This window comes from Mustela erminea, chromosome 10, assembly GCF_009829155.1.
Source record: "Mustela erminea isolate mMusErm1 chromosome 10, mMusErm1.Pri, whole genome shotgun sequence".
Classification (NCBI taxonomy): Eukaryota; Metazoa; Chordata; class Mammalia; order Carnivora; family Mustelidae; genus Mustela; species Mustela erminea.
In genome coordinates, this window is record NC_045623.1 from 108181479 (window position 1) to 108204113 (window position 22635).

General features: G+C 63.6%; 1 protein-coding gene across 6 annotated transcripts in view; it reads right to left on the reverse strand.

Moving 5' to 3' along the window:
• Nucleotides 1–22635, reverse strand: part of PRDM16 (PR/SET domain 16) — a 298034-nt gene that overhangs the window by 274704 nt on the left and 695 nt on the right. The gene's annotated exons all lie outside the window — the stretch shown is intronic.

The following is a 22635-nucleotide window of genomic DNA, read 5'->3' on the forward strand; positions in this document are numbered from 1 at the left end:
CCCAAACATTTTCCATGTACAGGGCCCATCTGGAGCCCATGGAGCCATGGAGCCCATCTACATGGCCACTGCTAGGCTGTGGTTCAGGTGGGAGCTGAGAGTTGCCTACAACAGACATATAATGTTGTCTGCCTGTGACACTGGGCTAGCCTGGGCCCTGCCAGTGTCACGGGGCTAGTGTGGGCCCTGCCAGTGAAATGGGGCTGCTAGCCTGGGCCCTGGGAGGGGGTTTTGGCGAGGAAGAATTGGGAGTCTCTGTGGACTCAGAGAAGTCACCATGAGGTCGCCAGTGACCGACGCTTCTTGTCGATCGCAGAGCCGGGCAGGGGTTTCCAGAGGTGAGAACATCGCTGCTACAGTCCGCAGAGACCCACTCAGCCAGTTCTTCCCACAGGAGCCCTCGTCCTGCTCACCTGCTGCAAAGACGTGGGTAAGTGCCAGCCGCAAGCTTTCCCATCTTCCCGATTTTACAGCTTTTTTCTTGAGATGTCACAGCCCCTCGAGACAAGAGGAGACGCATCCCCAGCGCCGGTCCCCAGCCCTGGAGCAGGCCTCCTGCACGCCCGCCTCTCGGGACGGACTGTCCAGCAAAGGAAGGAGGACCCCGCGGTCGGCGCCACCAGCGCAGGGTGGCAGGGAACCACCCCGACGCCCCCGACCTGCGCGCACCCTCCGTCTCCAGCTCACTGACCACAGGTGGGGAGTGTCGGCCTTTTGTGAGTAAACGGCGGCTTTATCACAGAATGGAACGGTCACCCTGCCCGGCACGCCCATTCCCACCGTCCTCCGACGGGCCCTGGACCCGAAACTACAAGGCCCTCTCCCTGGACCCCATCGGGGTCACCTCAAGGGCACGTAGGGTGTGAGGAGGCAAGATGAGAAACAGGCGAGATGGATGCCCTGAATCCTGGCGGCTGAAGGCCTCCGTCGCTGCAGGAGTCACTCTGCGGGGAACTCACTGCAGAGCCGCCTCCCCTGACCCCTTGGGGAGTGGGCCCAGCTGCAGAGCCACAGTTCAGAGGCCTGGACCTGCGGTGGCTGTGGGCGGTGTCCTCTGGGCCTGCGTCCCCTGCATCCCTCTGGACCCCGTGTGGTCCCCACTCATCGACCTGCGGGGCTCGGCCTGGTCCGCTCACTGAAAGCTGCTCTGCCCACCCTTTCCTCCTGTGACTTTCCTGGCCGTCCTCACATCGGAGTCGTCCTATCTCCACCACGTGTCTGCACCACCTTGGAAGGGAGGCCCCGAGCTCAGGCCTCGCCCTGTTCATGGCCTTGACTCGGGGGCTCACGTGGCGGTGGCACCTCGTGGCCTCTCCATAAACCCATGTCCACTGAAAGCAAGTGGCCTGCCCCAGGCCTGGCCCTCTGTGTCCACGGGGGCATGAGACTGCCCCCCTTCTCCTGGGACTGTGGGACGACAGCAGGGGAACCCAGCAGGACTCCAGGGTCTCTGCCTGCTCAAGGAGGGTCCACGGCAGGCACGGCCCCTGGGCCCTCCTGGGGCTGCCTCTGTCGGGGGCGTGGGGCTGTGCTCCCTACCCCCCGGCCGGGACAGCCCGCTCCGTGCTGCGGGATGGAATGTCGGGAGGGCTGGGCCATCCCCCGGGGGGTGGGGGGGTGACAAACAGGGGCACGAATGGCCTTAGCCCTAACTCCAGCTTCCTCACCAACACCCCCCGCAGGGACCTGAGCGTTTCTGACAGGTCCGGGTTCTCCGGCTCCTGGAGGAGAGAGAGGAGAGAGGAGGCAGAGAAGCTGCCATCTTGGCTGGGCTCCTTCATGCGGGGTTCTGGTCCCGCAGCATCCCCGGGTGACCTCTGCTTCCTACCATCGTCCCCGGCTCTCAGTTTCCCCACGCAAACAGCACAGGCTTTGGAGAGTGCAACCGCCCTTTGCCCCTGGGTTCCAGCTGCTCTAAAGTCCCAGGCAGGCGTTGTAACCTTCTGCAGCAGCCATTTCTCTCTGCTCCTCGAACTTCCTCTTCCTCGTGGCATCTGGGCTTTTGAAGAGAAAAAGCCCCATCCTGACCCCAAGTGCATGACTGTGGTGCAGGCTTTGGGCGGGAAGCCAAGACCCTCTTGCCCATGGCCAGACTCTGCTCCACTCTCCGGCACCTGCAGACAAGAAGGGGCTGCCTGGCACCAACGTGGACATTGGTCAGCCAGGAGATCCCCTGGGGACATCTCAGGAGCCAGGGAGGCTGACCTTCAGGTCCTCGGGGCCCAGCACGGACCACATGCAGGACACAGAAACAGAGAGACGGGCACCCCCAACCCCGCGACGCTTGGAGTCCATCCTGATGATTCTGCCGTCCCACGGTCCCCGGGTCCAGCGAGAACACGGCCACCGCTCCAGGGAACCAGAGTCAGATACCGTGCGTGCTCTCCGGGGCACACAGCTGCAGAGGGAGATGCTCTCATCTGAAATCAGGGTGCCTCGGCCAGAGGCCAAAGGTGGGGAGGCACTGGGGTTCCAATGGGAGCAGGCCATGGCCAGGCCGTGTCTAGCGTGTCCCTCTGGAACCAGAGTCACCAAAAGCCATTCTCTGGCACAGCCCGGGAGGAGGGTCATGGGTGCAGGAAGCCCACCGGCGAGGAGGCGCACACAGCCTGCCTCTGGAGGGGACACATGCCCGGAAGGGGCACCGGGGCCACACAGCTGGCCTCTGGAGGGGACACATGCCCGGAAGGGGCACCGGGGCCAGCCCAGCTGCTTTGGGCAAGAACAGCCCCTTGGTTGCTGGCGAGTCTACACGGAAACCAGGGACCCCCGCCCGGGGCAGGTGTGCAGGCCGGCCCACGAAGAGCTGCTCCGTGGCAGGCACCGTCCTCCGCCCTCAGGACGGGGCAGGTGCACCACAGCGTCTCCCGGCAGGAAGAGACGGCAGCTCCTGGGGAGGCAGAGTCATCCCTCCCTGCCTGGCACTCCCTGCAGTCTAGAGCCCCGAGCCTCCTTTGTGACAGTGACCTCTCTGGGCTGCTTCCTAGACCCTGCTCTCCGGCCCCCAGGAGTCCCGCAGGGTGGGACTTACAATCCACACTTGAGCCGGGGGCCAGGTGGTGTGAGGTCCGGGTCCTAACCGCCCACCACGCGCGCAGGAGCCAGTCCAGGCCTCACCGGGGGTTGTTGAGGTCTCACCGGCCCACACAGACCATGAACCCCGGGCGGGGCCCAGGCAGAGCTCCTCAGGGGTCTGGGAGAGGGGAGGGGGCAACCCACCCGCTAGAGCCGCTGAACCCAGAGTGGGTGTGTGGATGCGAGTGAATGAAGGGCTTCAGAGGAGACCGGCCTCCTGTGCACGTGGGACAGGCCGACCTGTGCGGGGCCCCGTTTCCGCGGAACCAGAAGACACATCCATGCGGAGGAGACTGGGGCCTGGGATCCGTGTCCTGGCAGTAGGCTGGGCCCGGGGGAGACGCAGGAAAAGGGGAACCTGCAAGCCAGACATGCGGCCCCTTGGATTTTCCCAGGAAGGACTCGGGGAGCAAATGCGCCCCGAGAAAGCCGTGTTTGGCCCCATGCCTGGCAGGGGCACGGCTGTTTCAGTGAGTAAACTCTGTCCCATAAAAAGGCCAGTTGAACAATGTGCGTTTTACGGCCTGGGGATGTTTTATTTTTCCTGTGCAGGAACCTGAGCAGGCTGCTGGGCGCAGAGCCCTCCGTCCCCTCCAGCGGCCTGAGATGAGTTCACAGACCCCCTTGAGCTCCAAGTAGGTGAACGGGCTACTCTCTGTCCGGTTCCGTGGGGAACGCAGGCCCAGGCGGAGACGCCTTTCGGGGGCAGGAACTGAGGGCTGGATGGGGGAGGCCCAGGGCCCCACACCTTTCAGAAGGCAATGCCTGGCTCAACTCTGAGCGGGTCCCGCTGTGCGGGCAGGTGGGGTGTGGAGACCTGGGGGAGACCCCACATCTTCTCCAGGCAGGGGCGGTGCTGATGCAGGTCGCCCCAACATCACCGTGGCCGGGCCACGCCTACGGAATTCCCTCGGGCCACGGCATCCCCCAGGGGAAGACGGATGGGGTGTAAGTGGCCGGGTACCAGTCAGCCCTAGAAACACCTCCATCTTCCGAGCACACAAGGGGAGGGGCTCCTAGTCCCTCCAAAGCAGGAGTGGGTTCTGAACTGAAAACTGATCCCACACCAATGGGAAAAGGCAGAGACAACTGCCCAACTGGGGGGGCAGCCAGGGCTTCCACACAAACCCCTCATGGTGAGTCACGTGGGAAACGGCGCTGGGACAACCACCTCCGTGTCCCACAGACGACGCTGCCCCGTGTCCACTCCAACCCAGAGCAGAGGCACCCCAGGAAGCGTGGGGCGAGAGGTGTGCAGGTGAGGCGTGGGGGACGTTGTGGGCATGCATCGTTCCCACCAGCCGGGGGCCGGCCTGACGTTCCCTCCAGCCCATCAAAACACACACGGGGAAAACGCTGGAGAGGTGGGGGGGGGGGTACTGGTTTCCAGACTGTTCCAGGGGCGCGGCCCCTCGCTCCCTGATTTAGCGCAGCCAGCGCCCCAGGGCCTGGCACCTCATTCTTGCACCGGGAGACCCCCGGCTGCACGGAAGCCCAGCGCGCATCTCACGTGGGCAGCGACGGCCAAGGTCACACGGCCGGGGTGCCGCGGAGATTATAGGAAAGAGACAATCCTGTTGGAGGTTCAGGGCTCGTAAATCCCGGCCGCACTGCCCGAGGCTCGGAAGGTGAGAGAAACAACATTACAAAGCGAAATGAGGAGAGGAAGATTGTAGCAGGAGCCAGAGAGCAGGGGGGCCGCGGGGGAGGGGAGACGCCGCTCGCCAGGAAATGCAGCGCGAGCTTTGCTCAACCACACGCGGGAGGCCGACCCGGTGCCACCGAGAGAAACGCTCTCCCTCTCTGGAAAATTGATTTGTCAACAACCAGAGACTCATCCAAAGGCATCTGAAGGTTGTTGTTGTTTTTTAAGGAAAGACAAAACACTCCAGAAACACTTTTGGAGAACAGGGGTCTTGAAATTTCGAGGGCTGCCGGGCAGGCCCCTCTGGGCTCACAGTCTGGAAACGTGGGATTGCAACGTCCGAGGGAACGGCGCACTGTGGGCATTTTTGGCGAAGAATTCATTTGGGGAAAAAAAAAATCAAAGTTGATTTAAATCTCTGATGAGCTAAAAACTCCCTCCCACAAACCCAAGAAATGTGAATTTCCTCATTTGGGGTTGGGTTGCCTGCCAAGCACAAGGAAGGGCCCTTGACCTGACCCCGATGTGGACAGTGGTTCCCTGGAGGGGCCCCAGGCCGGGGGTGGCGGGTTGGCTGCGTCCTGGGCGAGGTGAGCGCCGCCGGGAGCTGCAACCCAACGGGCTCCTTCTGCTCTAACTGGACGCGCAGGCGCGAAGCCCCCATCCCCTCCGGCCGGCCGCCGGCCTCCCCTGCCTCACTCTCGCAGGTGGGATGTGGGACGTCCCCTTCCAGAAGCAAGCCCGGCCTCACCTTTCACCTCCAGAGGGACTGGCACTTCCAGGGGAGGCTCAGGCTCACAGAGGGTCTGGTGGCCGTGGCCGTGGCCGTGGCCGTGGCTGTGGCCATGGCGGGCCCCACGGCCACTACAGACACGAGGCCTGGGCTGAGAGCGGCCGTCACTTGTACGTCAGTGTCTCTCCTTCCTTTTTGCTTTTTTTAGACTCTCGCTGGAGGTGAACGATACTGTGTGTCAACTGCCAAATTCCAACACTTAATTGCTTCACTTCTGGAAATTTCATGGTGGGGGGGCGTAGGTTCTCATTTTTCACAGAAAACTCCAGGCACAGGCTCATTTCTACAGATCTTTTGCCTAATTAAGAGCGTAGCCTGTAAAAACAAATAAATAAATAGGGCAGGCACGGGCAGGTGAAGCCAGATATCCTTCCTCAGCTCGGGAAGGAAGCCTCCGCAGCAGCAGGAGAGAGGTCACGCTCAGGGAGCTCCGGAGAGGAGGGTGTGCTCTGCCCAGGCGCCAGGTGGCATGGCCGCGGCTCGGCCAGAGAAGCCCCCCAGGGCTCTGTCTTGGCTCTGCTGCTCCCAGACGGGACCAGGATCCAGACGGAAGTGCACCCTGGGTAGGAGGTCAGGCTGGGGGCTGCCGGAAGGAAACTCAGGCCAGGCTCCAGCTCGAGGCATCTCTGCGCTTGGGGTGTGCAGGGCAGGGGCATGGGGATTCGTCTCATCAGAGCAGACGGAGGCCTGACCTCGGAGAGCCGGAGCCTGTCGTGCTGGACAGCAAGTACAGAGCTCACTGAGCCAGGTGGTCAGAACCTGTGACTGGGGGTGCAAGTCGCCTGGCCTGGGGGGGAACCTGCACGTGGGCCTTGCCAGGCAAACACCATCAGTTTATAAAGACCTTCTCGTTCACCTATGTGCCCCGAGCCTGCCTCAGTTTCCCTATCTCTCCTCCTCCCTGTAAGGGAGGATCTGAGATGCAAAAATAGAGAGATACTCAGTGGGAGGCGACTGTGCAGCCACCCAGACCACGGTGGCCTTTAGTGGCGCCCCGGGACACACAGGAAGGTTCCAGGCCCATGCCCAGCCAGCCGGTGCGTGCTCAGGAGCAGACAGCCTCAGAGCTCCAGAGAACCTACCCTATCAGCCGGCCCACATAGACCGAGCGCCAGCCCTCCAGACTGGACACAGTCCTGGGCTTCAAGAAGCTCGTGGCGGGCAAAGCCCACCAGTAGCCCCTGAAGACCTGGGCAGGGGAGCCTAACTGGGGACCTCCCGCCTTCCCTAGGAACCAGGAAGTTCAGCCCAGGCCCCCAGAGAGGACCAGCCATGGCTTCCTTCCACAGTTCCGGGAAGCCAGTTGGCCTGGGAGTTAGCTGCTGGTTTCCAGGAGGGCAGGTGAGTCCCTTCTGGGTTCAGTCGCAAGCCTGCAAGGTACAGATCCCCTGTTTCTCAAAAGCACTGACAGCAGCCGGTTACAGAACTCGCCCGCGGTGGGTGCAGGGTTCCAAGGGGGTCTGTCTGAGCACAAAGCCTATCCCACCAACCACTACCAGCCAGGCTGTGAGCACAGATATCACCCCTGCCTGGAGGGAGCATCGGAACACCTCCGCTTCCCTGGGAGGACTGTCCGGCTCTCGCCCTGGGGCAGCGTCCCCTTCCTCTCCCATCCCAGAGCAAAGCAGTTCGGAACCGTGTTCAGGGAGCTGAGCCTGACGCATCATCGTCCCCCCAGACTCAGATGGGTAGTAAGAGGAAGCTTCGTCCTTGGGCTGCAGGATGGCTCCGACCCCGTGGGGCAGCCCACCCCATCTCCGCGGCTCTTGAAGGCCCTCAGGCCCCCGAAGCACCGCAGAGACGGCAGGTGGCCCGATACCGTCCATGTGTCCTCAAGGCCACGATGCCACCCACGCATGCATGTTCCACCGGGACCTCAAGAGGGTCAAGGGTGGGTCCTGGGCACCAGCCCCAGCCCCTAGAGCACTTAGATATGCCTGCGTCCACTGGCAAAAATGAGAAGGAATTGGGACCGAGGGGGCAGGACAGAAACAAACCATATGCTCCGAAGCCCGGGGCAGCCCCAGCCCACGGGCCTGGGCGCACCTGGGCTCCCCGCCTGCAGCTCACAGACAGCCTCCGGGGCCGTCAGCCTCCCCGCCTGACCTCCGTACCGCCACTGCAACCCACCAGGACACCCCCCTCCCCAAACAGCCCGGTCTGTTCAGTATCTCCAGACGCTGTGTTCTCCAAGCAGGAGCCCTGGGGCTCTGCACCGGCAGACGCAAGCTGGACTCAAATTCTCCAGGGCGCAGGCAGAGCGGACGGTGCCTCCCGGGCTCAAATGTCCCGGGCCAGCGGCCTCCGCTCTGGGCCCGCACCTCAAATTTCGGCAACAGAGCGGCCGCAGAAAGCATCTCTCTTTATCGGTGGCCTGCGTGAGCTCCATATCGCTGTGGCCTCTTACCCCCAGCATTCCACGCCTCCCAGGGGGGGCAGATAATCCCACAGAGGGCCTCATGCCAGAGTCCCCACGCTTTCTCCAGGGCTGAGAGCTTTGACTCCGTCAGTGCTGGTTCGCGGGAACCTCCTTACTGGGCCCCAGGGTTCAGATCGAATGTCCCTTTGAAAGGGCCAGAGGGGACCCTGTGCCCTTTCTCCTGCATCTGCGTGACACCAGATCCCGCCCGTCCTGCCGTGCTCTTGGAGGCAGTCCCCTGCCCCACCCTAGAGGGACGGACCCCTGACACCCCCGGGCCCCAAGGACTGCCGCTCCCAACAAGAGAGGAGGGAAGGCCTGTCCTCCAGCCCTGCAGGTGCCACGATCCTTTCTCCTGCTGGGGCCCATGGGCTAGTGCTTGGACTTGGCCTCCCAGCCTCCCTCTCCTTGTTTCGGGGCCAGGGAACCCCGAGTCAGCTCCCAGCAGGAGCACCCCTTCACCACCAAACTTGCTCTGCTCTGATCTCTGCCCGCGGCTCCCCCGAACCGTCCAGGACAACGCCCAGGTCTGGCTTATGTAGTCACGTGTGTGCGTGCGTGTGCACGCACAGAGCCATCTGCACACAGGAGCACATGCGTATGCTTGTGCATGTGCATGTGCATGTGTGTGATGTGTGTACATACTGTATTGAGTAAGTTGTCCCAGTGTGTGCCTGCACATGGGTTGCTGTGTGTGCCGTGTGGGCGTGCCTACATACGCATACATGTAAGCACGTGTGAGCTCATGTAGGCTCATGCGAGCCTACACATGCATGTGTGTGTGCGCTGTGGGCGTGTCCCCATGCGTACATGTGTGAGCTTACACACTGGTGGGGGCCCTCCTGTGTGCACATGTGCTTGTATGTGCACGGCAGTGCATACGAGAACGGATTACAGGAAAATCCCACTGTCCCACGGATCTCAGAGCAAGTCCTAAACTAGACCCTCCGGATGTGTCGATGCACTCTCAGAAGCCAGAATGTCCCCGGACAGCAGCAGAGAGAGGGCAAGAGCTTCCCCTCTTCCAGGTTTGGGACCTGCCACCCAGTATCCCCAAATCCTCTGGCACAAAGTTAAGCAAAGGACCCCAGAAGACAGGGTTCACCACGGACTCTAAGTCCCTACCCAGCTGTGGGTCCCGGGTCTGGCAGGACAGCTTGCCACGGTCCCAGGCGCTTCTTCTCCAGGAAGCCTGGGGAACAGAGTCCAAACCCAGCGCAGACACGGACGGCACAGCGGCCCAAGGCCCCCCAGACCATCACCATCTGTCCGCACGATGGTGGGCGCCGCCTCTTGGGCCGGGATGGCTCACACCCGCACGGCCGCCTGACCCCATGCCCCTGCTTCATTCACACGCCATGTCACATCCTTTCAGGGGAGATTTTGGATCTGTGGGCCACAGGGCACAGATGCAGAGGTAGCCCCGGCCAGACTCCTCCACCCCACACACTTGCACACGAACCTGCCTTCCCCAGGGGCAAGAAAGTTCCAGAAACCCCAAATAGCTGCTGACAAGACAGCCTGGACCCTGCAGGCATCACAGCAATGATAAAAACACATTCACGTGCCGTCAGCCTCGCGTCCATCCGAGCCGGGGAGAGACGTCAGGCGAGGGGCCGCCGGGAGCACCTGCCCCGGAGAGGAGGAAGGAGGTGTGGGGCTCACCCGCATGGGACACACGGATGGAGTCTCACCTTTCCAAGCCGGCCAGCCCTTCTCGGCTGGGAAGGGACAGAGGCAGAACTGGACGCCCGTGTCTGCCTCGCAGGATCTAGAGAAACGCCCCCAGCACTGTGGGGCAGGCTGAAGGTACCGGGGAAGGAAGGCACAGGACACCGGCCCCCGGCCCCTGTTCTGTCCTAACCCAGCAGGGATGGGATAGGTCAGCGAGCCCCGGAGCTGACCTGTGGTGACAAGGGCACCATGAGTGTGGCCCGCGTGTGGCCCCCAGTCCAGCCCTGGTAAGGACAAAGGACGATGCCTCAGGGCCCCACCTCTGCTTCTCCGAAACTAAACTCACCCTCAGCTGGGGTTTCCTTGGGGGATGTCCTTGGAGCTGGCAGGTTGGAGTCCCTCAGCCTGAGCCAAGGGTGACTCCAGATGGAGGCATAGGCCGGCCTGGAGGTGCTCGTGCTGGACCTACAGGGGTCCTACTTGCCCCTGAAGATCACAAGCGGCAGGAGGTCTCCTCTGGGGCACGGCCTGAGACCACCCCGCCTGCCTTCCCTTTGCTGGGGGCGAGCCTCCCCCCGGGGCAGCAGGTGGACCATTGCTGTCCTCTGCTGCATCGGAGATGAGCTAAGATGATGGAGCGGCTTCTCCCCTCTGGAATTCGGGAAGTGAAGACCACACGCCAACTCCGAGGCCTGGAGCTGACCGCCCTCTGACCTGAGGGGCCTCGGGAACTAGGGGGACAGTCATCCGCCCCCGCCGACGGCCCACGGGTGACGCTCACGGCGGCGCTCACCATCATCACCCCTGGCCTGCCTGCCGGCCCAGGGTCTGGGGGCCTCTGCCTCTGGGCCGGCCAGGGAGGGGAGGGCTCGGCTTGGTTTTGCCTTTACAGATTCAGGGTGTGTCAGTGGCTTGGAGGGGAGATGTCACCATGGCCTCTAGGTGCCCCTCCTGGGCGCCCTGTGGCCAGAATGTGCCCCTTTGCCAGTGACCACCACCCCGTGACGGGAACCAGCACCACGAGCACGGCTTCTCAGGAGGTTCGCCTCCAGCCTGGGGGTCCGATGTCCGGCAAAGCCTGCTGCCGGCCTCCCGGAGCTGTCCGTGGCCCACTTCCCAGCACCCCCCACCTCCCCACCAGCCACAGGCCCTGCACAGGAGGCCAAGGATTACTCCAGGGCCCAGTGAATAAAGAGTCGGGGCTCTTTGTCAGAAAAGACACGGCTGCTTTCCTCCCCAGCCCCTCCCTCACGGTGCCAGGGGGGGTCTGTGGGTCAGGGAGGGGTCCCCAGGGGCTTACGGGACCCTGCCGAGGCGCTGGGCTTCTCCCCCTCATGGCTGCGGCCTCTCCCCTGGAATGAGGGCAGTCCGTCAGCATCATCGGGAGGCAACCTAAAACCCCGGCCGGGGAGCACTGGGGTTACAGCAAAGAAGGACCCCTGTGTGGGCCGCCAGCCGTGGGGGCCAGGCGGGGTGGCCAGACTGGGCCTCGGACCAAGTCCGCAGCCATAATTAGCAGATGAGATTCAATAACAAACAGCTTTGAGCGGCTTTATCTAACCCTTGGAAGGGAAGATTAACACCTTCGATGGAGAGAGAGTTAAGACTCAGGGGCCCCTCTGCTCTGCAGTTCCGGCTCCGGCCGAGAAACAAGAGCCCCTCTTGGGCCTGCGCTCGGCTCCCCCCGGGGTTCCAGGGACTTGCTTTCCAGCGGCCTGTGCAGTCCTTTTGTTCGACTGCGAATGTGCAGCCCGTCACACGCGCACACGCGCACACACCCCGGCTCCCTGACCACGGCCGGAGCGCCCCGAGTGGAGGCGGGAGGGCCCCATCTCACCGGCTCATTATCGGAGGCACGGGGGACATATGCAGCGTCTCCCCTTGTCCCCGATTGACTTGTTGCTGCTCGGATCCCATCGGCCCGGAAGAAGAGATGACACTGAGCACCCTCTTCCGAACAGGAGCCCGCCGGGAGTCCTCCTGGTGGGAAAGCGCGCCGGCCTCGCCGAGGCTCACGGGCCACGCCGGCCGCCGGCCCGTGTGTGAAAGCCCGGGCTGTGGGAGGTCTGGGGTCTTGGGAGGTCTGAGGCCAGCACCCGGCCCAGCTCGGCGGCCCTATTGCTAGTAACGTCAAATCACTTCCGGGGAAAAATCGATCTGTCCCTGACAGGTTTTCCTCCCGCTAACGTGATAAATAAATAATTAGCCACGCCGTCGGGCTGTTTCATGAAAGCCAAGGACGGCTGGACTGGACCGCGACGGAGTTGCCGATCGCTGAGCCGCAGTCCGGCCGCAGCCCCACGTTTCCCGGTACCATCTGTGTCCTGTCAGTCACTAGCTGTGCACCCGGCCCGAGCTGGGAGCTGAATGCCGTATTCAGAGAGGTGCGCACAGGCGTGTTACTGCAATTTAATATTTTCACACACAGACACATCATTATCTTGCAACCTGACACTGCAGCATAATTCTGTAATTTTTCAAGAGGCCCTAATTTTTCTCAGTGTGAGCACGAGGGCCCAGGATTCTCCGAACAGCTCCGTCTCCTCTTTGTCTCTCCGGGGGCACAAACGTGCAGGGAGGTCCGCACGGGCCGCCCGCTCTCTACCTGTGAGCTTCCCTGCCGCCTTCTCCCTCAACCACCCGCCGCAGACGGCTCTGGGCCCCACAGCCACGGTTCCAGACACCACAGAGAACCGAGCTGCGTGGGGGGCTCGGTGCAGAGCCCGAGGGGGCAGGGATGGGGCAGCAACGAGTCTGGCCTGAGGGTGAGTCTCGGGCAGACACAGCCCCACGCTTGCCCACGGTGCACGGCCGCAGCCGCGTGGACGGGTCTGCGCCCCCGACACCATCTCTGCACACAGACCGGAGGCAGGGGCTGTGCCAGGGGCCGCGTCTCCCTCCAGCAGCGGCGGCTCTGGCCCACAGAAAGGCCCCCCAGCTTTCAGGCGGCTCAAGAATGCACTGGCTTTGGCAGGAGTGAGAGGAGGAAGAAGTTCGCAAGGGAGGCCAGCCCCCCAGGAAAGCCTCCTGGGATGAGCAAGTGGCAGCCTCGAGGACACTGGCCCGGCCCGTGCGCACGCCACACCCCACGCTCACGGCCACGGCCCAAGCAGCTCCGTAGAAACTGACACTGTAGACGTCGTCACAAGCTCCCCTCCCAAAGGGACTTGGGGCCTTCCGGCAGTACGGTGCCCTCCTCCGCACCGAAGCCCCAGAACCAGTGCCCAGGACCACTCGGGATCTGACCCCTTCGCTGCTCGGGGAGCTGGGCCAGCTGGAGATCAACAGCCACTGCTGAACGGGGTGGGGGTGGGGGTGTGGGGGGCAACACAAGCCAGAGACCCTGATTCCCAACACAGTCAAGACCTGAGCATGTCACTTCCCTGGGACTGGGGAGGAGGAAGCCGGCTGCCCGGCAATCACAGGAATGCTGGGCAACAGCCCGAGTCCGGACCTTCACCTGACCTGCCGCAGGAGCACCGTCGGCGGGCCCTCTGCGCCAGGGATGGCAGAGGCTCTGCAGCGGGACGGAGGAGGTGTGGGGACCTGCCAGGGTGGACACCCCACGCTTGCCCGGGGCCAGCAGGGCTCTCCCGCGGTCACCATTTGGGTTCCTCCGGTGAGCGTAATTTCTAGTCTTTGTTTAAGTGTTTTATGGACTGATGCGGCCCGGCCTCTCTGAAGAGCTGTCACAGCCCATTGAGCAGATACAAATGTCTGAGTGCTTTTCCATGCGCGCCTCTTTCCCTCGGAGACGCAACCAGAAGGAGCGATGGAAGTCTATTATGGAAATCCATATTGCAGCATAATATTGACTACCGGCTTCTGAATGCAGATACGGGGATTAAACCGCGTCTCGGGAAAGAGCCCCAGCCACAGCGAGTCCCTGTTCAGCGCGCGTCGACCCTGGCGTCTCATCCCAGGGCCGAAGTGCTGGAGATGCCCGGCCTACGCCAGGTGCCAGAGACGCGCACATGTTTCAAGGGAGCCACTGAATTTAAAACACGGAGACTCACAGAAGCAGACAAATGGGCCAAGCTCCCGTCCGAGCATCCCTCCCTCTCGGCCCCTCCTTCTGGCCTTTCTGATTTGAAACAGACCCACTCGCTGGGGGTCCAGCCCACCCCCCCAGCAGAGACGCCCAAGAGGGAGCTGCCCCCAGAAGCAATGAGGTTGGGGGTGGCCCGCTGGTCTCATCTGGCTTTCTCCTCAATCAAACAGCTTGGACACAGAAGTCCAGATCCCAGGGCAAGGACCTGTGGCCCCAGACTCGTCACGCTGCCCAGAGTGTGGTGGCGTGACCAGGCCTGTCCCTGGGGGTCCGGCCCACAACCAGGCGGCCTTCAGGAGCCTCAGGCACGTCTCAGAGCCCTGCACACAGTAGGCCCAAGGACGGCGTGCTCTGCTCCAGGGGCAGGAAGGAACGGACAGACGACACAGAGCCCCCAGAACAAACAGAAGACCCTGACACCCCCAGGAGCTGGAGGGGGGCTCTGGGAGGGGAGAAGAGTGAGCACGTGCCACGGGCTGTTGAACCCCCGAGGTGGACGGACGGAGAAGGGACACGGACGACGAGGCGGCAGGGGCGCGGCTGGATGCGTGCGGGCGAGCACACGGGCTGCCCATCAGAGGGACCGAGTCAGACGTGGGCACCCGTGCTCCTCGGTTTGAAAATAAAACCGCGCACCGAGGCTGTGGTGTGCGTGGTTTCCTCCGAGGATGAGCTGCACAGCCAGAACCAACGCAGGGCAGAGCGGCTGAGCCGGAGGGCTTCACGGCGGGTGCGGCCGGGATGCACAGGGCAGGGCCACGTGTCGGGGGCCGCACCCCACACCCTCGGGCGGGCAGGTGCACACCGGCAGGCTGGCACACCCTCCCTATGGCCACCCCTTGCCGGGAGAGCCCAGGATGGTTCAGGAGGCTGAGGGCCCGCACAGCATCTCTCCAGGCAGACCAAGGGAATAAACCGCAAACTCACTGCCTGTCTGGCGTGGGAACTCGGTTCCACCCTGACCCAGTCCCAGGACCCCAGCCAGCAGCACACCAGACCCTTCTAGGACATTCCGTGCCGTCTCACCTGCTGGAGGCTGGGGGCAAGCAAGATGCAGATGCACGTGGGTATCTGGGGTGCTGGTGGGAGGGCGTGCGGGCAGCAGGGGTGGGACGCGGGACCCAGGGCTGCGGGGCACACAGTAGGGAGCCAGAGTGAAGCAGGTGCTGGGGCTCTGGGGCAGGGCCAGGCCTGTCTCACAGGAGGTCTGGAGAGGGGCACCCAGGTCCGGGGCTCCCCACCCACACCCAGCCTTCGGCTTTCTTCTCTCAGACGTGAGGAAGTAGACAAAGGCCTCACATCTGGACTCTTGACTCAGCATCAGGTTGACTGGAAAGCAAACCACAGGCCTGAGGGCCCACCCTGGACCCGTGAGTCAGGGGTCTGGGTCCCCGACTCAGCCCCGCGGGTCACCGTCTTGGTGAGCAGGCCTTCAGAGCTAAGGACACGGAGCCCACGTCCCCCTGATGCCCCCACCTTGCCCCGCACTGGAATCCATTAGAGACTACCAAGTTCACCTGAATGCATGGGCGGGGGGGTCGGGGAGGCCGAGGGCAAGGCTAGGGGTCAGCCCTCAGTCCGGCCAGAAGTGCCTGAATATGTCTCCCCCCTCACCCCCAGGAATCCCCTGCTGGGACCTGGGAAGCCCTTGCAGAGGCCACAGCCCCATCCCCAGCTAAAACCAGGCTGACCGAGGTCTCTTCTTCCTCCTAACCCCCGGGGAGCTACCTGGGGTGGGAGGGACGAAACCCTGGAGGAAGCCTAAGGCCAGGCTGAGCCCCAGTGTCTCTGCCCCTTGGCAGCAGCCCCGTCCCGGTCCACCTCCGCACTAGGAAGAGCCAGCACTCAGCACTCAGCTACGGGCTTCAAGTCACCTCCAAGTGCCCCCAAGAGCCTGGAGCCCTCCCCCAGCTCCCTGCTTCTCCATGGATGGGACCCTCCCATCCCGATGCGGATCCGGATCCCTTGTGAGCCCCTCTAGGCGCTCGACCTCCGGAGGGAGGGAGGGGCGGGCACCGGCAGTCCCCTGCGTCACCTGCAGGGTCCGCCCAGGCTGGGTGCGAACTCCCGCCGAGATTGCTGACCGCCCCTGCCCCGCCTTCCCCAAGGGGTGAGGGGTGCGGACTGAAGGCTCACGCCCTTCCCGGAAGTGTGCTGTCACCGAACAGCAGCCCGAGTCTGGGGAGTTTTGCAGAGAATGCTCCCGCCAGCTTCAGAAAGCCAGTGCATAAGGGTCCCCGCTTCTCTTCCTTCCTGAGCAGGGTTTTGGGAATGAGCAGAGCTAACGCTGTTCCTCACTTCCCCAAGTGTGAGCGGGGAACGCGGGCCCTGGGATGTTTCTGCCCCGACGCCAATGAAGCCCTAAATCCCGCTCTGCTTCCGGATCCCTCGGCCCACCACGGTCGGGGCGGGGCAGGTGGAGGTTCGGTGGCGGCGGTGGCGGCGGCAGCACAGCGTCCCGGCTCCCCTCCGGCCTCTCTAGCTCCAGGCACATTTTAGACCGGGATCGGGTCAGACCAGAACGAAAAGGTGACCCACCTTATCACGTCTGCTTAAGGACAGGGTCCACCGTCTCCGCCCTGAAACACGCATGTTTGGGGCTGGGCGTGGCGCAGACATCCGTATGTAAAGTGGGCACGGGGGGGGGGGGGGGGGGGGGGGGACGCAGAGTCGACTTAGAGGAGGTAAAATATTCACCAGGACCCAGCCATGTTTTAAAATGATTATAAATTATTTTAACAGTGCATTTGCAAAGGGTTATAAAAACAGCCATAATATATTTTTTTCCTTAGATTCTAGAATTACCAGTGTGACAGCTAATGCAATAATGATTTGTTTCAAATGCCAGTGTTTAAGCTGTATAAAGCTGATTTTATACATTTTTCCAGTAGGCCGCATTGTAGTTAATGAAATTAAACACACCAATCGCATTTGTCCCCAGGGGACGAGGAACTGAACACACCACTGGTTTATTTTTTTATTAAAATAAATTGCAGCCAGCAAGATGGACTAATTGCATACAGAATTGAAAAAGAAACATTCCATTGATATAATTAAGCCAATTTTCATGGACAGAAATAGTTATAGTGGATATAAAATAAGCAAAGCCTTCACCAGATTCTGACTTCCCTCCTTTTTTGCACAGAATGTTAACTATTAAACAAACATGTATCTCAGGGCCGAGGCACGGCTCTCTGCGAGCTCCAGGGCATTGTTCCTGAGTCTCAGGAGAGGCTGGCCGGGCGGGCCAGCCAAGGATTTGATGGCAGAAGCCCCGAGAGAGAGTGGTAGGGCAGGAAGAGGCCCTCCCCATCGCCCTGGCCACCCCCCTCGCCCCCGCCGTGAGCTCAGGGGTACTGGCCAGCCCGGACGGAGAAGCACAGCCCCGTCGTCGGGAGCCTGAGGTCCCCGGAGCAGCAGCGGTTCAGGGCTGGACCTGGAACTACAGCCTTGCGCTCCTTCCTCCCCGTGGCTCAGGTCCGCACAGCAGCGGCTCCACCTCTCCCTCACTGCCTGGGGGGGAGGGGCGGTGATTATTTCCCTCCAGATTTGGGGTGAGGGTGGGCAGGCAGGCCGGCCCTCCACCTCCTGCCTTTGCTCGGGGGCGAAAGGCAGTGCATGGTGGGGGTACTCCGATGAGGCTGCCCCTGGTCTGCACCTGCCCTTGGGAGGGGACACCCAGAGCCAGGGACCGGGGCTGGAAAACCCCGGCAAAGCTTCCTGCCCGGCCTGGGGAGTCCGGACCCTGGCAAAGAACAGCCAGTCTGGGGGAGGCTGAGGACACAGTTAGCGGGTTGTGTGCACAACCTGTAGGGACACGGACGTCTCATTTGCTTTTAAAAACCAGACCGGTTTCAAGCTCAGCACTGTCCTTGGGAAAATGCTTAAACCTTGACACATAAAAAGAGAAAATCCGCTGGCATTAAGTACAGCGTAGAGCACCCTAGGCAGAGGAGGGTGTTCGAATAAGAAAGCTGGGGAGCTTTACCTATGTGGCATTCCGGTTCATCCTTAACTTGCTGTGTGACCTCAAAAGAGCTACTTGACCTCTCTGTGTTTGGGACTTTTTTTTACCCCTAAAAGTGGTGCCCCCAAGGCCAAATCCCCTCCTCAAGGTCAGTGAAAAGGAGTGGGGTCATGTCTAGTAAGTGGACCAAGTGTGCCTCTGCGGGTCCCAGACCCCCTCCTGCCTCCCGGAGGAGGATCGGGCACTGACAGGGACAGGGGCAGCTGCTAGGGCTGCAGCCCATTCGGGCCTCTCAGTGGGCAGGTGCGTGGGGTGAGTGCTCGGGGCCAGTGCACCCCCTTGGGCGAAGCTGGGCCCGAAGATGCGGGCCAGGAAGAAGGCAGAGTTGCTCTCAGAAGCCCGACCTCCACCCTGCGCTTCGCTTCCCCTCACCATCTCCCTCCTCCCCACACCACCCTGACTTTGACCCAGGCGCTGGGCGAGCTCTCTCCACTCTCTGTGCCCAGATCCCCAAAGCGACTGCAATGGGACACAGGCTGCGGCCCCAGAGTCTGGGTCAGGGTCAGAAGTCGGGGAGTTGAGAGCTGGGAGCCCGCCCTTCTCCGTCCCGGAAGCCAAAAGGCGGAGACCCTTGGGGCCCCAACACAGGCCCCTGAGGATGAGGAGAAGGGGGAGGGCGAGGGGGAGGAGGGCGCCGACCGCTGGCTGAGCTGGGGTGAAGGGAGCCCGGGGCGGCAGGCACTGCTTCGTTTAAACGGCCTGCAGAGCCGTTCCTGTGGCGCGGTAGTTACGGGACTTTGTGCGTGCGGAGAACGGGGGGCTGCAGCAACGCTGGCTCAGCCCCGGGTCCCCAAGCCCCTTCACCCGGCCGGCCTGCGCTGTCTACAGCCCTGGGCAGCCCGCGTCTGTGCGCGACCGCCACCGTACCGCGCAGCAAGGCCCGGCTCCTCTGTCCCCTCGCCAAGTTTCCTTCCCGCAGGGGGACAGTGCTCAGGCTGTCCTTGTCCTCCCGGGCCCGCTACGCGAGCTGTAGCGTCCAAGACTTGTTACACGGGTTTGATTCAAAACCTGATAAATTGTCTTTAACGCTATTTGAAATTTTTAAACGAAATTATTCAAAAGATTTTTAATCCTGGATAATTTTTGTTGAAACTCTAATTATACATCACCTTAATTACCAGCCCCAGCCCCCCAAGGATCCCTAATTGCCTCCTAATTGAATAAAACAGGGGGCTAATCGAGCCTACAGCGGCCCTGCGAGCTGGCGGCCTCCCCCTAGGGGCCCGGGGAGGGGGGGAGACTCCGGCTGGTCCCACCGCCAGCACCCGGCCTCCCAACAGAAACGGCAGGACCAGGTCCCCTGCCCCGTGCTGTGCCCAGAAGTGGAACTCGGGGTTCTGGGGAGCCATGGGGGCCCGCAGGGTCCAGCGGTCCAGCTCGCACCTGCTCCCTGCCAGGGCCAACAGGAGGTGCAGAGTGACCTGGTGGGTGTCCAGTGGTAGAGACCTGAGGACACAACTGGTGCCCTTCCCCTGGGAGCCCGCTCCGAGGTCACCCGACGGACGCGACTTGGCATCTGCCCCCGCCCACAGACCTGGGCGCCCAGGCACACCCGCGGGGCCAATGGCGGGGCCAGAGCCCTCAGGCACTCAGTGCACGGCCGCGGGGCACCTGGCCTTGGCCGCCAGCCCTGCACCCCGTCCCTCCCCCGCAGCCTCGGTGTTTTCGCCCGAAGCGGGGTGAGACGCTCGACTCCTGCCGGACATTTCCTGGCACTGCTGCCCTCCCAGGCGTCCAGAAAGGAGGCTGCCATCCCGGCTGTGGGGAGACGGGGCAAACGTCCCCTGGTGGGCGGCACAAGGGCAGGGCCGCGCAGAGCCAGAGCCCGGCTGGTTTCGGCCCGGGAGAAGGAGCCGCCTGAAAGCTCAGCCTCCAGCCGGGTTCCCAGCCTGTCCCACACAGCCCTCCTCACCCACATCACGCTCGATCGCACACACCAGACGCCCAAGTCCTGCCTGGACCAGAGATAGCAGCCACCCACCTCCACCCCAGGGGTGAGGTGGCAGCTGTCCTGGGGACACTGTCCCCAGGCCTGGAATATATCCTGTCTGGTTGTCAACCACGTCCATGGTGAGCAGGTCTCAGGGGCGGCTCGAATGGGGGCCAGGACTGGACTCTGTCTCTGGGAACACACCCTCCCCTACACAGCCCGCCCCCCACCCCAGCCGTGGGACGAGCAGGTCAGGAGGCTGCCTTGGCTGAGCTGAACCCCCCACCTGGCTCTCGATGGTGACGGACACACAAAGCTTTTGTTAGGCACTTTGCTGGGAAGTGTAGGGGAGGGCTGGCCCCAATTCCCCACAGGCCAGCAGCACCCTGGCCAGTGTGAAGGACCCCGGGCCCACCTGTCTTCACCCTGCCCCCCGGCTCCTAGGTTCCCATTGAGGAGGTGCTCAGCACGGCAGCGGCCTCTGCCCTCGGGAAACTGAACTCAGAGCCCCCCGTGTGGGCCCAAAGGTGATGCTAGCTCGGCCAGCATGCAGGCCCAGCCCCAGAGACCCCCGGGGGCGGGGTCCTAGGGAAATACAAACGATATTCCAGCCCCAGATGCGCCCTCTGGGGCAGCCCTCGAGCTCTGACTCAGGGGGTGACCCTCATGGACTAGGCTGTCCTTCCGGGTGGGCCTGACACATGGCGTTAGGCACAGCCCAGCCCCACATTCTGGCCTATAACCATGACCTCTCCTTCCTCCCCTAGCCCCCCGACCCTGGCCGTGAGGTTCTCTGGGTGGCCCTGGGGCTGCCCGGCTGCCTCAGCTCCAGGTAATGGAGTCAGGTCCCCAGGGACGTCCACATCTGCTTAAAATATTGTCCAGTGAAATGAAATTCCCCGCCGGATCCTGGGCTCTGTCAGGCAGCGTGGCCGGTGGCTGCCTGGGCCACCTTCCTGGGGAGGGCTGGGGGTGCCGGCCGGGCTCTGAGGGCTTTCCAGGGCGCGCTCAGTGCAGGCTCCGCAGTGTCTACCCCGACACACTTGCTCTCTGCTTTGGCATTTTCTCCCCAAGGACTCCTAGGAAGGGGAGACCTGTGCTCCGCCCCACCTCGGGTCTGGTTCTCTGGCTTCAGGGCAAGGCTGTGGGATGCCGCCAGCTGGCTTCTAGGTCCAGAGAAGAGCCCTGGAGGGCCACCTTCCCCACCTGTCAGGACGGAGCAGACAGGGAGGGAGCCGAGGGCCACACGGAGGGCCCACTGGGCGCGGGCCGCTCCCCGGTATCCTGGACTGTTTCCTGGGCTGCGCTGGGGGCACTAAGCCGGCCTCTCGCTTGCTGCGAAGGCCCAGCGGCAGGAGCGCGGCACTTCCCACCTTCTCCCAGCTCTGGGCCCTTCCCTAGCCACAGCCTGACCCTGCAGCTTGCGGCCCACGGGCAAGACTCAGAGGAAGCTGCTGTGCTCACACAGACCGAACATGCACAGGAACCCCCACATGCCGCCGCCATGGGCGCACAGGTAGCGGGCCCACAGCCCTGGCGCACCAGCCACAAGACACTAGGGCTTTGTTCGCACCAAGAGGGGCTAGAGGTCACGGGAGACGGAGGAGGCCGAGGCCCTGACGACGGGGCAGAGGAGACAGGCCGGAAAGGGGTGTCTCAAGGAGGAGCCCAACACAGCGGCGGGGAACTCCAGCGGGGACCCGCAGAAGCGGGGAGCTGCTTTTCCCCGGTGCTCCGCGGCGGATGCAACCCCTACCACCGAGGGGCCGCTGTCGACGGAGCCGGCCCACCCAGCCAAGGGAGCAGAACTTCTTCGGAAAAGTGTCGGGAGTTTCTGCCCACCAGGCTCATGCTTAGGGGCTCAGCCCTGGCGCGGCGGGGCTCGGCCGGGCCGCGTCAGGCCGAAGAGGAGCGAGCTGCACGGCCCGGTGGTCGGGCAGGGATCCCAGGGGGAGCGGGCGCCGGCGCCCCTGCCGCGGGTGGGCGGGCGGCCGGCGGAGGAGGGGGCGGCGAGAGCGGGCGGCTCGGGTTCCTTCCCGCGCGGCGCTCGGCGCTTCGCTGCAGCCGGGCCTCGGCGGGGCTTCGGGAGCCGCGCTCGCCCGGCCGCGGCGCCGCCGCTCCCACCTGCCCTCTCCCCGGGCCGCGCTCCCGGGACCGCGGGCCTCTCGGCCGATGGCGGCCGGCGGTCGGAGCGCGGAGGGCGCGCGGGTGGCCCCGAGGCGCGGCGGCGGGCGGCAGGGCGGGCGGCGGGCGCACCGGGGCCGGCGGCGAGGACCCGGCCGGCGGCGGGCTGGGCGCGCGGAGCGTGGGGCTCGGCCCGAGACGGAGCGAAAGAGAAAGTAAGACCGGGGACCGGGCAGCCTCGCCGGGGACAGCTGTGTCCCCGCCGGGCCTCGAGTCTGAGCGGGCGACCAGGGGCAGGAGGGTCCGAGCGGGGTCCGAGCGGGGCCGAGGGCGGCGGCGGCGGCGGCGGGCGGCGGGCGTCCGGGCGGGGACCCTCCCGCGGGAGGCGCCGCGCGGGGCTGCCCGAGTCGCCGGAGCCGCGGAGGAGCGCCCGCCGCCGCGCAGGGCACCAGTCGGGAATGAACTTCCCCGCCGCGGTTCCGAGCCCGGGGAAACGTCTCCATTTTGCTGCCCGAGTGGCCGAGGCCGTCCTGCCGCCGCCACCCTTGCCCCTGCGCCCGCGGAGCGGGGTGGACGCCGGCCCGCGCCCCCTCCTCCGCCCCCTCCCCGGCTCGGGGTCTCCCTCCTCTGCGCCCAGCTGGCGGACGCCAAAGGCGGTGCTCTAGCGCCCACTATTTCAAAAGCCCGGAATATGATTTGACCAGGACTGAGAGCCACTGCGAGAGAGAGAGGGAGAGAGCGAGCGAGAGGAAAAAGTTGCTCTCCCCTTTCGTCAACTTTTCGCTAACTTTCGCTTTTCGCTCCCCTCCACCCCCAGCCCTCCCCCTCCGCCCCCCTCCCCGGCCCCCACCGCGCGCCTCGGGTTCCCGGGCCCGAGCGCCTGACACTGGGGGTGGG